Raw genomic sequence first — 12962 nt, 5'->3', positions numbered from 1 at the left:
AGAGAGAGAGAGAGAGAGAGAGAGAGAGAAGTACACAGGACCTAGCATTAATCCCTTGCCAAAGAAGAGTGGTGCTAAAAGGCCACTTATTCTCAGAGGTTTCTAGTTTCCAATGTTGGAAGTGTCTCTGTTAGAACAAGTCTCTACAGAAAATAGTCATGAACTCTAGACTCTGCCGGGCAACCAACCACATTGAGTGGAACATGAGGAGAGACCTGCACTTGGAAGAAATTAATGGCACCGAGACGTACAACTTCCCCAATCATGACTTATTCTCTCTCTCTCAACCCCGATCCCTTCCTCCCTTTCCTTTTTATGCTTTTGGCCTGAGAGAAGGCTGAAGCCAGAGGACAGAATTCAGGGTAGCCACAGCTGTTGCAAAGTGAAAGAAGAAACTCAAGAAAGGAAACATCTGGAAAAAGGGAAGTGTAGATGTTGAATATCATGTACCCTAAACTAGCTGATCCGTGAACTTCAGTTCCTCTGAAGAAAGCAGAGTCTTGATATAGTCTGAATAATTCAAAATGTTCAATGTATAATCAGATATTAGTATTCTAATGAAGTAAACATGACCTATGCTTTTTTTAAGGCAATGTAATAGAAAGATAACTCCAAAATAAATCAGGTGTTGGAATGTACAAAAATTTTAGAATATTTATTATCATAACATTTAAAACGTAGAGGAAAATACTTTTATATTGAATAAATATGTAACTGTAATAGAGAAATGGATAAACTAGTTAAAATGTGAAAATTCTCAAACTCTAAAGTTAAAAATACAGGAGATGGCACCATGGCACTATGGGTTAAAATGGTAGCTGCTAACTGGTTCAATTTCTGGCCTCTTCACTTGTGATCCAGCTCCCTGCTAACGTGCATGGAAAAGCAGCAGAAGGTGGCCCAAGATGGCTCCTGCCATCACATATTTTAAAAAACAGTTAAAATCTATAGTTAGAATATATATATATTAAAAAAATATATATATATTAAAATATATATATATATATATATATACTGGGGCGCTGGTGTGATGGCATAGCGGGCTGATCTTCTACCTGCAGTACTGGCATCCTAAATTGGTGCTACTTTGTGTTCCTTATGATCTAGCTTCCTGCCTATGACCTAGAAAAGCAACAGATGATGGCTCAAAGCCTTGGGACCCTCCACCCATTCGGGAGACCTGGGAAGAAGCTCTGGCTTCATGTTAGTTGCTGGGCTACTTTCTTCCACATCATCTCATTCAAGTTGGAATCAATATTCCTCCCTTTACATATGACCAAACTGTCCAAACCGCAGAAAGAACATTTTCCCCTTAAAGTTGCAAAGAGTGGATAATAAATTCTTCCGTATTTTAAAATTAGAACATTTCAAAATGTTAAAAGAAAAAATTTAAAACAGAAAAAGCATAATTTTTCCAGTCAGCACTATTTTTTTGATTATCCTTATCTGCAACAGTTTTAGGAGTTGCAATGGGATTATATATACACTTTGTTGCATTCTTTTAAAAATCAACACCATCTTCTGCATTCCCAAAGCCTTCGTAGTGAGTATTTCAGAGGTTGCAGATTAAATGATTTCCCCAATGGACATTTAGGTTGTTTCCAGTGTTTGGTTACCTCAATCAAATAATTATGCTTTGTGCTAGCGGTGTTTTGTTACTACTAAATTGCTTCCCTGGAATCAATCCTCAAGAGTCATATTATTGAATAAAAGGCTATAAACATTTTTATAGCCCTTGCCACATGCTAGTAGGCAAAAGTACTGTCTAAATCTAAGTGGTGAACACAGACGGTGTTGAGTTAGACATTTCCAGGAGAGTATCAACACGAAACCATGAAAGTGAACTCCAAGTTAAAATAACCATGATACTGAGTAGATATTAGAAAAATTGTATGCCCAAGTATAACTAAGCTGATAAGAAACTAAGATGTCTCAGATCCCTCAAAATAATTAAAATCAGCCACATTGGTGAGCAGCTGACAGCTGCACTTCACCCAAGGTGGTCTGCTGAATACAGAATATCAGATGTATGATGTTGTTTGTGTCCCGGTGTGGCACATCCCAAGACACAGTGTAATCCATTGGGACAGTGCTAAGTTTGATCATCATATTAAGTCAGCTTTAGCAGGATTTCTCCAGCATTATGCTCCATTTCTATTTGTAATTAATAAGTTACACGCAGGGTGATGCCTTTAGGCCCTGAATACCTGTTCCTTAGACATTTGTGTGTATAATAATGAATGGTCTTCATTTAGACTGCACCACTAGGTGGGCTTCAATCAGAGTACTATATTTTGCTGGTATTTGATTGTTTTTTTCTTCTTTGAGTTTATGTTTTAATTTTGAAGATTTAGGTTCAACTATTTCTGTTTGCCTTCAACTTTAGGAGCTGTCTTCTGCCTTTTTCTCTGACTATTCTTATTAATTTATTTCTGTTAGTGACTGTGTAAACATGACTATGGAACAAAAGTTAAAACTTTCATAAACACATCTCATAGAAACCTTATTGTCTTCCACTCTATTTCCATCAACACTAAGATGCAACCACTTTTATTAGGTTTTTGCTTACCCTGCTTTCTTTTTTTTTTAATAAGCAGATACAGTTACCATATTTCCTCTTTTATGATTTCCCAATTAAGAAATAACAACATAACTGAATGACAATTCATTGCATAGAATGATCATAGCTTGTTCAGGGAAACTCCTATTTTGTCCATCTAAGTTGCCAATAATATTTTTCCTATTATAAATTAGACCATAATGAATAATGGTGTGTACATATTTTATATTGTGGGAGTGTATCTTCAGCACAGATCCCTAAGGTTTTTTAAGTAAAAAAAAATAAACACATATGCATTTTAGCTATAGATTACTAAATTTCTTTCTATAGTAGTGTTATTATTTTACATTCTGGTTCTCCTTAGTCTCATCAAAAGTATTGTTAACCATTAAGAGACATTCTCCCAGCCTGGCAGGGAAATAGTGGGCTCATTCCTCTTGGGTTACCACTTCTATGGGAGGGCATAAAACCAGGACAGGGGCTGGGGTGGAATGAGATATGGGACAGACTGGACTACTGCTACATATACTAGCAAACCAGGATAGGGGGCAGGCCTGGTTGGGGTTATCGTGGGTCGCTCCAACTAGGCTGCGACTCCCACTTGTTTATGCGAGGGCCTAGAATGTGTTGGGCAGCACCAGGCTGGACTGCGGCATCCATTGATTCCCGTGGAAGTCGGGGCTGAAATCAGAATCAACCCAGCGATCACAACCACCAGCTGATCAGGCCCTGTACTTGCTAGTACATACAAGAATCTGGTTTGAGAACACCTCAGACGAAGTTTCTTTGGAGATTTCCCCAACCGAAATGCTGGACTCAGAACCCTAACCAAGAAAAGAGAGAAGACAGAACATGTTAATCAACCATCTCAGCTATATGTTGGCAGCGAAATACAGGGCAAACGGAGACCCTATGATGGGCTATGTCAATCAGTGGATTCTTCAAAGACCTCATAGTGCTTGCAGTGGCAAGATTGGTAGCGATTCATAACTGGTGAACTATCAAAACCACTTGAGCAAGAACCTCGGAGATACCCTACATGCGGGACCTGGGGAGGGTGGGAAATTGGGTGGGTCTTCTCCCTTAATACCCCCTTTAAACATGAAGGAAACAATATGGAAATCATAGTCTTACCCACTTTCCTATAGCCCTTGAACCTTTTTACCCCAATTAACTATGTAAAGATTGTAAAAAATATAATAAAAAAAAGAAAAAGAGACATTCTCTCTTTGAAAGAGTTTGTTCTCAGATGCTCTTTATGCTCCTTCTTCCATTCAACTTCCAACTCTTGTTTTTAATAAATAAATATAAATATGTACTAAATATATATTTATACATATAAACAGAAATATTTTATTAAATATTCAAACATATACATAAAACATATATTAAATATATATTTACACATTACATATTTAATATATATATATTACAAAGAGAGTGACAGAGAGAGAGAGAGGAGCCTCTTATTTGGAATTAGTTTGCTCTAAGAGGGAAATTTTATTCATATTCTTAAAACATCTTGCTGAACAACAAAAGTTCTAAAGATGATTAGCTGTGAACAATTAACATCATGTCATGCTGAACTTTGCGAAAACAAAGCCAGATTTCTTTAAGGGCTCCATCACTCAGCAAAAACAAGCTCAAAATAAGTTGCTCTTGCCTTGAACTTTTACATTGTCATGTGCAAAGGGGAAAAATGTCTAAGCCAGCACCAAAGGTTGTAAGACAGAGAGGAAAGAATTATAGGAAACTTCTTACATTTCTGTTTATGTGGGTAAGAGGTAGAAAGAATCCCATTCTTGCACAAAGTATCTTCTAACTTTCATCAGTTGGGCAATTTTCTTTGGGTGGGAATCCATGTTTATAGGAACACTTGTATATACAGTAGACTGTTGCCTTAGAAAGAGTTAATATTTCCCACCTCAAGTGTTGGATGAACATATGATAATTCATAATTTTGTTGAGACTACAATTTAAATTGTATGCAGATCATACAATAAATGTATGTTATTGAGAATATCTTTCAGCTAGTAAATTGAACTGTTTTCTCTGGGACTCTTAGTATATTAATTATATAGACATGGAAGAAAAAGTCTGAGCATTTACGAATTAATCATAATATTTTCTCCTTAGGTTAACGAGTGACCTACAGCTTTCATATTGTTGGAATCACATCACAGAATGGTAGGAGTGAAGGAAGATAATCCACAACAAAGTATTAGAAGAATACAGAGTTACACAGTTGTAGACTTCTCTGCAGGATTTCTCAGAGTCTTTCACATGTTAATGTGGAAGACTCTTCAAGAAGGGAGCTGTGCTATGCATTGTCTCCTCCTCCTCCTCTTCTTTCTCCTCCTCCTCCTTCTCCTCCTTCTTCTTCTAAGATCTATGTATTTTGTTACAAGGGCAGGATTACAGAGAGAAAAAGAGAGAGCAAGAGAGTAGTCTTTCATCTGCTGATTTATTCCCCAAATGGCTGCGATGGCTACAGCTGAGCCAGGCTAAAGCCAGGAGCCACAGGTTTTTTTTTTTTAATATATCTCAAGGGTTTAGGGGCCCAATCACTTGGACCATCGTCCACTGCTCCCGGGCATATTAGCAGGGAGCTGGATCATAAGTTGAGTATCCAGGACTCAAACCAATGCTTATATGAGATGCAGGCACTGCAAGCAATGGCTGTATTTGTTACATCACATATACAGTTTTTTTTCCCTATCTGAGGACGTCTGAGAAATATACTTTATAAACTGCTGCTATGAACTGTTTAAGCAATTGGGGATTCTGAAAAGTCTGGTAGGATTTCATAGGATCAAAACACCTTTTCTTCATCTTACAGAATTCGGTTTATCCTCCCCAGGGCCTCTAGAGGGCCTTGTTGCTTTATTGCAGGCAGTATTTACTGCTTGTTTTCTTTTATTCAATCTAGAATCCTTCTTCAAGGAATGTGGTTCACAACATTAGCCTGAAAATATTCTATCTCCCAAAGCTGTTTGTAGGACTGTTGCAATGTTCTTAGGTTCTACAGGTCAGATACATTCTCAGTTGGCCTCTAAGGTAACCAGTTCTGGCTGATCATCTCCCAGTGGTTACACCTAGAATCTATATTTATGGGCAGGCATTTGGCCTGTGGTTAAGATGCCCATGTCCCATGTAGGATTCTCTGGGGTGGATACTGAGCTTTGTTCCTGATTCTAGCTTCGTGCTAGTGTAGCTTCTGAGACTGGGCAGGGATAGTTGAAGTGACTGGGTTCCTGCCATCCATAGAGGTGTCTTGGATTGAATTTCTGACCCAGCTTTGGTCCCTGCACAGGGGGAGGTGAAAGGGTGAACTTTGCAGCATTTAGGAAGTGAGCTGGCAGGTGGCCACTGTTTCTCTTTGTCTCTCTGTCTCTGCTGCTCTGTCTCTCATATGAAAAATAAAAATAACATTTATAATCATATCTCTGTAGGCTTCTATTTATTGAGTATATACGCCAAGTCATTTTTCATATAATTACCACAGAAGAATGTAAAAAGAAATTCTCATTTAGCACTTACATAGCATCATTTTGATGCTATATTATTGTACAGACGAAAACCTGCAGTTCAGAGAGACATAATGCCTTATTCAAGGTCGAATGGTTTGCAGTGACGCTGAATGGAGATTGCAGACATGTGTGACTGCAACAACCAAGTTTTTGTTCTATCCATGATACTTCCCAGCAGTTTTGCAAAGGCAGGCCGCAGTCTATTGGGCAAAGAAAAGCCAGACAAAATGTGCTTTTAAATCCATTTTTTTAATATGTCAAGGGCGGTAAGTGACTAATTTATGATTATTCCATAGTAGTCTTTTTTTTCCTGTTGGTGTTTCAATAGTGAGGTTATGGCCTGCAAATATGGGGAAAAGCAGTTTCATTTCCCATGTGAGACACAACTTTCTTAATGAAGGGAAATACTCCACTTGTTAGGAACATAAAATCTCCATGCTGATTAACTTCAGTCAGACTGACTGGAGGCTTCTTTTTATGAGATAAGACGATAAAGCTATATTTCCTTTAAAGAAAGCTATTGTTCATCTCTTCCTCTCTCTTTTTTTTTTCTGTTAGGAGAAGAGATGAGAGTTTAGTGAAATTGCCTTCTGTATTCCTGTAACATTCCCTAGAGAGTTACTTGCAGGGTTTCTGAACTGTTTTCTGTCCAAAATCAACATTGTTCAACAAGAATAAAAGACCTCCACACATCAAAGGCTGAGTAAGTCAACATCTAGAGCAAGGAAATTCTAGTTTGGACGTCGGACCAGAATCTTGCAAAGTGCCCTTTTTCAGCAATGTATGCACATAACTCATTGTGACATGCATCTTTTCACCCGCTTCCATGCTGTACAGACAAGCGCTGGCTTTGCAACCCAAGGTGTTGCTAAGCAAGGTGAAAGGGAGGCCATTGACCACCCTGAATTCTGTGTATCTGATAGAACCTGGGATAAGACATGCTTAACCCCATGCACAGGCAGTGCCAGGGGAGCTGGCACAAATGGAGTTTTCACTGGGTCTGATGTGTACCCTGTGTTTTAGATGTCCTCACCCTACCAGATGTTGGTTTCTTCATTTTGCGCTAGCATTGTTCAGTTTGGGCATAAAGATGATAATCTCCTAGAATTAGCTGGAAAGGTTCAATTTAAGCTTTTCATAGTATTTTAAAGAAAGTCTGCAAATGCTATCAGTAGGAGTGTTTTCTTATCGAGAAAATCCATCGTCATATCCCACAACACCATTTTATTTATACTTCAGTCTCATTCTCGGGATGGAATGTACCTCTGCTCTCTTGAAGCCCAAGCACCCACTGGGCTCTCATATGGTGAGGGGTGTAGACAGAACCCACTAACTCTATACTTAGCTTCTCAAAACCCACAGTCAACTTGGTGTTAGGAAATACAGGATCTGGGAATTTTGTCAGATGTACTTCCTTTTTATATTGTGGGAAATCAAAAGAACAGCATGCATGTTTTCTTCTTAATATGCCAACTATTTTTTTTAATAATTTATTTTTATATTTTTGATGAAGCTTTCATGGTTGAAAAGGATATATGCTCATGTGGACCATGGATTATGGTGGGGAGGTTGAGGAATGGGTAGAAGTGGGTGAGCAATTGTTTCTTTTTTTTTAAGATTCATTTTATTTTTATTGGAAAGGTTGATATACAGAGAGGAGAGACAGAAAGGAAGATCTTCCGTCTGATGATTCACTCCCCAGGAGGCCACAACAGCTGGAGCTGAGCCAATCCAAAGCCAGGGTCTCCCACGCGGGTGCAGGGTCCCAAAGCTTTGGGCCGTCCTTGACTGCTTTCCTGGGCCACAGGCAGGGAGCTGGATGGGAAGTGGGGCTGCTGGGATTGGAACCGGCGCCCACATGGGATCCCGGGCATGCAAGGTGAGGACCTTAACCACTGCGCCATCGCGTCGAGCCCAGCAATTGTTTCTAATTTCCTTTTTTTCTTCCTGTATCTGGGGAAAGTAGTGAGAGATGGGGAGAAGGCTGCTCCCAGCAACCCAACTGCATCAGTATTCAGGAATGGAGGAACTCCATTTTATGTCATCCCAGGGTCCCCAATGTGGGGCATATTCATGATAACTGCTTAAATGGTGGTTATAGATCTGAAATGATGTTGATTTCATTGCTGCAAGGTTGAAGAAATCCCTCTGAATCCCACTGGCTGACATAGTCCACTTCAGAGTTTTAACTCACCCAGACACCTACTGTTGAAGCTTGACCAGGAGTGTTGTCCATTTTGTTCTCCCCTCCATGGTATTAGATTTCCTCTGCAGGCCTCAATGATCCGTCATGTCCCCCATGTGCATCTTGGCATGCCATCCACCACACTAGCTTCAGCAACTGAGGAGGCTCAGTTCTGACACATGCACTCCACGGTCAGAGCACAGATCCTGTGATTTTCAGTGTGGTTGGAGATTCGAGTCCAGCAGTTGAATTCAGGGGTTCCCCAGATAAACTTCACCTGAGGTGACTCCTGTGTGTGTCACCCACATCAGCCTATACACATAGCAGTGACTGCAGTTACCCAGTCAGTTCTGTCCCTAGCTCCATCTTATATGTAAGTCAATGGATGCTGTGGCCCAGCCCAACCCTGCCCATCACCCACTCAGCTCTCATATACCAGTTGGAACTACAGCCTAGTTGGAGTGACCCTCAGTAAATCCCCACCAGGTCTGCCCCCATTCTTGGTTTCTGCACAGGCCATTGTGTGCAGCAGAATAATTCAATCCATTCCATATCTCATTCAGCTCTCGTGTACATCAGTGGGTGCCCTTTCCATCCCATTTCCCATTTAGCTCTTGTACAACCACCCTGGCTTCTGTGAGCACCAGTGGATGCTGGAGCCTAGCCAAGTCTGGCACATTCTAGACCCAGTTCACACCCATGCCAAGGGATATTATAGCCATGTCCAGCCCATTTGGCTGCCCTCTTTATGACTCTCATACTTGCAATGGGAAATGTAGCCCAGCCAGAGTAGCCCCTTAGCTTCTCAGCCAGGCCTGATCCACAGACTTTGCACATGCCATTAGTTGCTCTGACCCGGCCTGGCATAATCCATCACCTGGCTTGGTCTTTGCAATTGGATGATGCCATCTGACTTGGCTCAGCCAGCCCACAGTCCCAACTTCTGCGAGTGGGTTCTGCAGCCTAACCCTGTCCAGCCTGCCCCCATCCCTGGCTTACATGTAAACGAGTAGGTGTGATAGCCTAGCCTAGCCTAGCATGGCCTAAGCCCCATCCTGGCTCCTGTGAGTGCCAGTGTGCTATGGTTTGGCACGGCTCTGCCTGATCTGCTCTCCATTCACCCCACAGAGCCAGCCCACACACCTTTTGACAAGTGCAGCAGCCCTGCCTGGCCTTAGCAATACTCAGCCCTGACTCACATGTTCAACAGAGGCAGTGATATCCCACCAGGCCCACTCCCATACTTAGATTTCATGTGCAATAGCAGGTGGTACGCCCTTATCTGGCACAGTCAGCCCTCCAGTCTAGGCATTTGTGTTGTTGGATTTTGAGGCCCAGCCCACGCTACACATAAGAATTGGGTGCTGTGTGTGCTACAGCCTGGACCAACCTGGTCTGTTCCCAACCGTAGCACCCAGGAGTGTTGGTGAGTTCCATGATCATGCCCAGTTTGGCCCGTCAACACCCCTAGCTCTTGAGCAAGCCAGCTGGTATAGCAGTCCCAAAGGAGTGAGCCTACAAATTCCCCATAGAATCTGTTCCCATACTAGGTTCTCTTTTGTGCTGCCGAGTGTTATGGCCCAGCCTACTGTGGTCTACCTCCTGCCTGACACTCACTGGCTGGGCCTATGGTCAAGCCCTACCAGACAGGACCCCTAGCCATGACTTTCATATGTGCTATTAGGCAGTGGTTGATACCAACAAGCCCAATTTAGGTCTCCCATGTAGGTGGTTGTATTGGTTTGGTGTGGAACAGTCTTCCAATTTCCCTCCTCCAAACCACCTGGTTTCAGCCCCCTCATTAAACTGCAAGTGCAGTAGCCTGGTTGGTGGAAGTCCCCCAGAAGTCATTTCTCACCTGTCACATACTCTTTCAGCAGTCCTCCTTCCCACACATCCCCAGACCTCCCTTCCCTGAGTAATCCATAGCCCCACATATCTGCAAATGCACAGATCCCCAAGCCCAATCCTCCATTGGTGTGTTGTGCCTCGTTGGGGCCCTGCTTTCCTACTTAGGGCCCATTCAGGCTCAGACACATGTCCCCAGACTGCTGGCATGCCAGCGTCTGCCCCCCACATATCTTTAAAAAATAGAATAGGCAACTATGTTGGCACATTGGTATAGCTAACACAATTTTGGTATTTACCAGGTCCAGGATGCCTGCCAGCTATTAGCTGATTATCCGCAAGCAGAGTAACACTTGCTTAGGTACAAAGCAACCTTGCCTGCAGGTGGGAAATGTGCTATTATAAATCTATAGCACACATTTACAAATATTTTACATGCCCCAAGTGACTTTATTCATGTAACCATTCTGCATATTTTTTGATTATGCACTAAAAGGCTGAATCAGGGACTATAGTTACAATACATAAAATAGCATAGGAGAAGAAAGTATTATGCCTTCCAGTAGTATTCCTGTTTCTCACTAAAACTCCTTAGGCCACGTTATTCAAGCATTGCATATTTAATTACACTTCATTAGTAAGGTTTGCAAATGAAGCAACTATGGGCTATCAGTTCACAGAGTGCTGTAACAAGTGAGATATAAAGCTAAGAGAGTTGAGTTATTGATCGGAAAGGTGAGTGGCAAGCGGTTATGGGGAGACATCAAAACTGACTGTGATGCATTGTATATCAAATCTCCACTTAGAGGTTTGATGATGTCCTAGAGATCTCCAAGTGGGGAAGACTGTTCTGAGGGTGTTGAGTGATTTTTGATAGTTCTGAGATGTTGTCCTTTTTGTTGCACTAGGGTTGAGAAAATCTTTCCGAGGTCTACTGGTTGACAAAGTCCACCTCAGTGCATCCATAGATTCAGGGCCAGGGGAACTGTCAGATTTGTTCTGCTTTCATCCTCTTATGAGGAAACTGACCTTGTCCTCTTCTGGCTTAGGCAAGTTGGCTGTTATATCCCACATGTGCTGTTCCTTGCATAGGCATCAGCAACAGAGGAGGCCCCAGTGCCGACACATGCACTCCAAGGTTGGACCACACATCGTGTGATTTTCCCTCTGGCCAGAGTCTGAGTCCGGCAGGATTCAAGAGCTTAAGAATCACACACATACAGGTTTGAATTCCAGTTTCACCATTCATTAACTACAAAGCACAGGCCAATTATTTAATGAAAGATTAAATAAGTCTGTTTTTCTCCTCTTGGAGAGAAATAATGTCTACCTGTCTTTTAGTAGATAATCTACTTAGCACTTTATGAATGGTTACCTAAAAATTTGGTATCAGGAAAAAATAATGGAAATTTTGATTTGATTTAAGGTAGTGTCTTTTCCCATATAGTTTCTTGCCATGACATGTCACAGCCAACAACAATCAAGTGTGCTTGATTTATGGGTGACAAATTTGATGCTTAAAGAGGCAAGGAAATATAATGTAAAAGGGGAACCTCTTACACTAAATCACTGTTTAAACGATATAAATATAAATGGAAACTCACTGTTATCAGGTTAATTGCATCATTTCCAACTATGAACGTTTTTCTAATTAGCTGTCACTTATTGATCTGTAAAGAGGTTTAGAAAATTCATTGTGCTCTTTTCTTCTGTAATTACGTATATTGTGGAGGGAAAAAAAGAGAGCCTTGTCCTTGTTACCTGGCATCCTTTCAGAGCTATCTGTACTGGTTACATTTTCTTTCTCATGGATTGTATTCTCATAACATATAATCAGTTGCATTTTCAAAAGTGACCAGGCTGGAATTTTTCAGATGTGCTGTACTGGGAACAAAGCTAATAATAGTCTTTAGGAAAATTCTGACTTAAAACAAAAAGTCGGTGCAGGTGGCCAAGGAAAACAAGTAAGGGAGCTTTGAAAAAATCTTGTGGGGATATTCCTTCCTCTCCCATTAGCAACATCTCCAAAGCAGCGAGGCTGCATTCAGGAAGAGCTCTGTTAATTAACCTGCTTCCCTTCACTTGTTCCTTCCGCTTTGGGAATTGACCAAAGTTGGTTCATTTGGGAGATATTCCCATTAGCTCTGAGGTCCTGAAACGGAAAGCGGAAGCTTTAAGCTAAGATGCTGCCAAACAGGAAGCTAAGAACACACTGAAACTGTGACTCAGAACCATCTAAGAATGCTGGAGAATGAGCATGAGAGAGGCTATGGACATTTTTTTAATCAAAGGAAAAAAAATATATGTCTCTATTACCATGTTCCTTTTTAATGTTTTTTCTCTCTCTCTTTGGTTTAAAATGATTCACTTTCCATGTCTGAGAATTTATGGTAGATGCAAATATTTGATGTTAATTTATATTTGATCCCCCCACTGCTCATTGTAGCTAGAAAGTAAGAGTTGTATTTGTTTGGTACCATTACAAGTAGAGCCTCTGGGCCTGGCACAATGGCTCCACGGCTAAATCCTTGCCTTGCACACCCTGGGATCGCCTATGGGTGCCAGGTCATGTTCCAGATGCTCCAGTTCCCACTCAGCTCCCTGCTTGTGACCTCGGAAATGAATACAGGACTGGCCAAAACCTTGGGATCCTGCACCCATGTGGGAGACCCAGAAGAAGCTCCTGGCTCCTGGCTTTAGATAGGCTCAGCTTCGGCCACTGCAGCCACTTGAGGAGTAAATCAGCAGATGGAAGATTTTTTTTTTCTGTATCTCTTTCACTCTATAAATCTGATCTGCTTTTTAAATAAAAATAAATCATTTTTTAAGAAAGTAAATA

This window comes from Ochotona curzoniae, unplaced genomic scaffold (assembly GCF_017591425.1).
Source record: "Ochotona curzoniae isolate NIBS_2020 unplaced genomic scaffold, NIBS_Ocur_1.0 contig_4558, whole genome shotgun sequence".
In the NCBI taxonomy this organism is placed as follows: Eukaryota; Metazoa; Chordata; class Mammalia; order Lagomorpha; family Ochotonidae; genus Ochotona; species Ochotona curzoniae.
The sequence above is the reverse complement of the archived record's forward strand: the minus strand, read 5'-3'. Positions refer to the sequence as shown.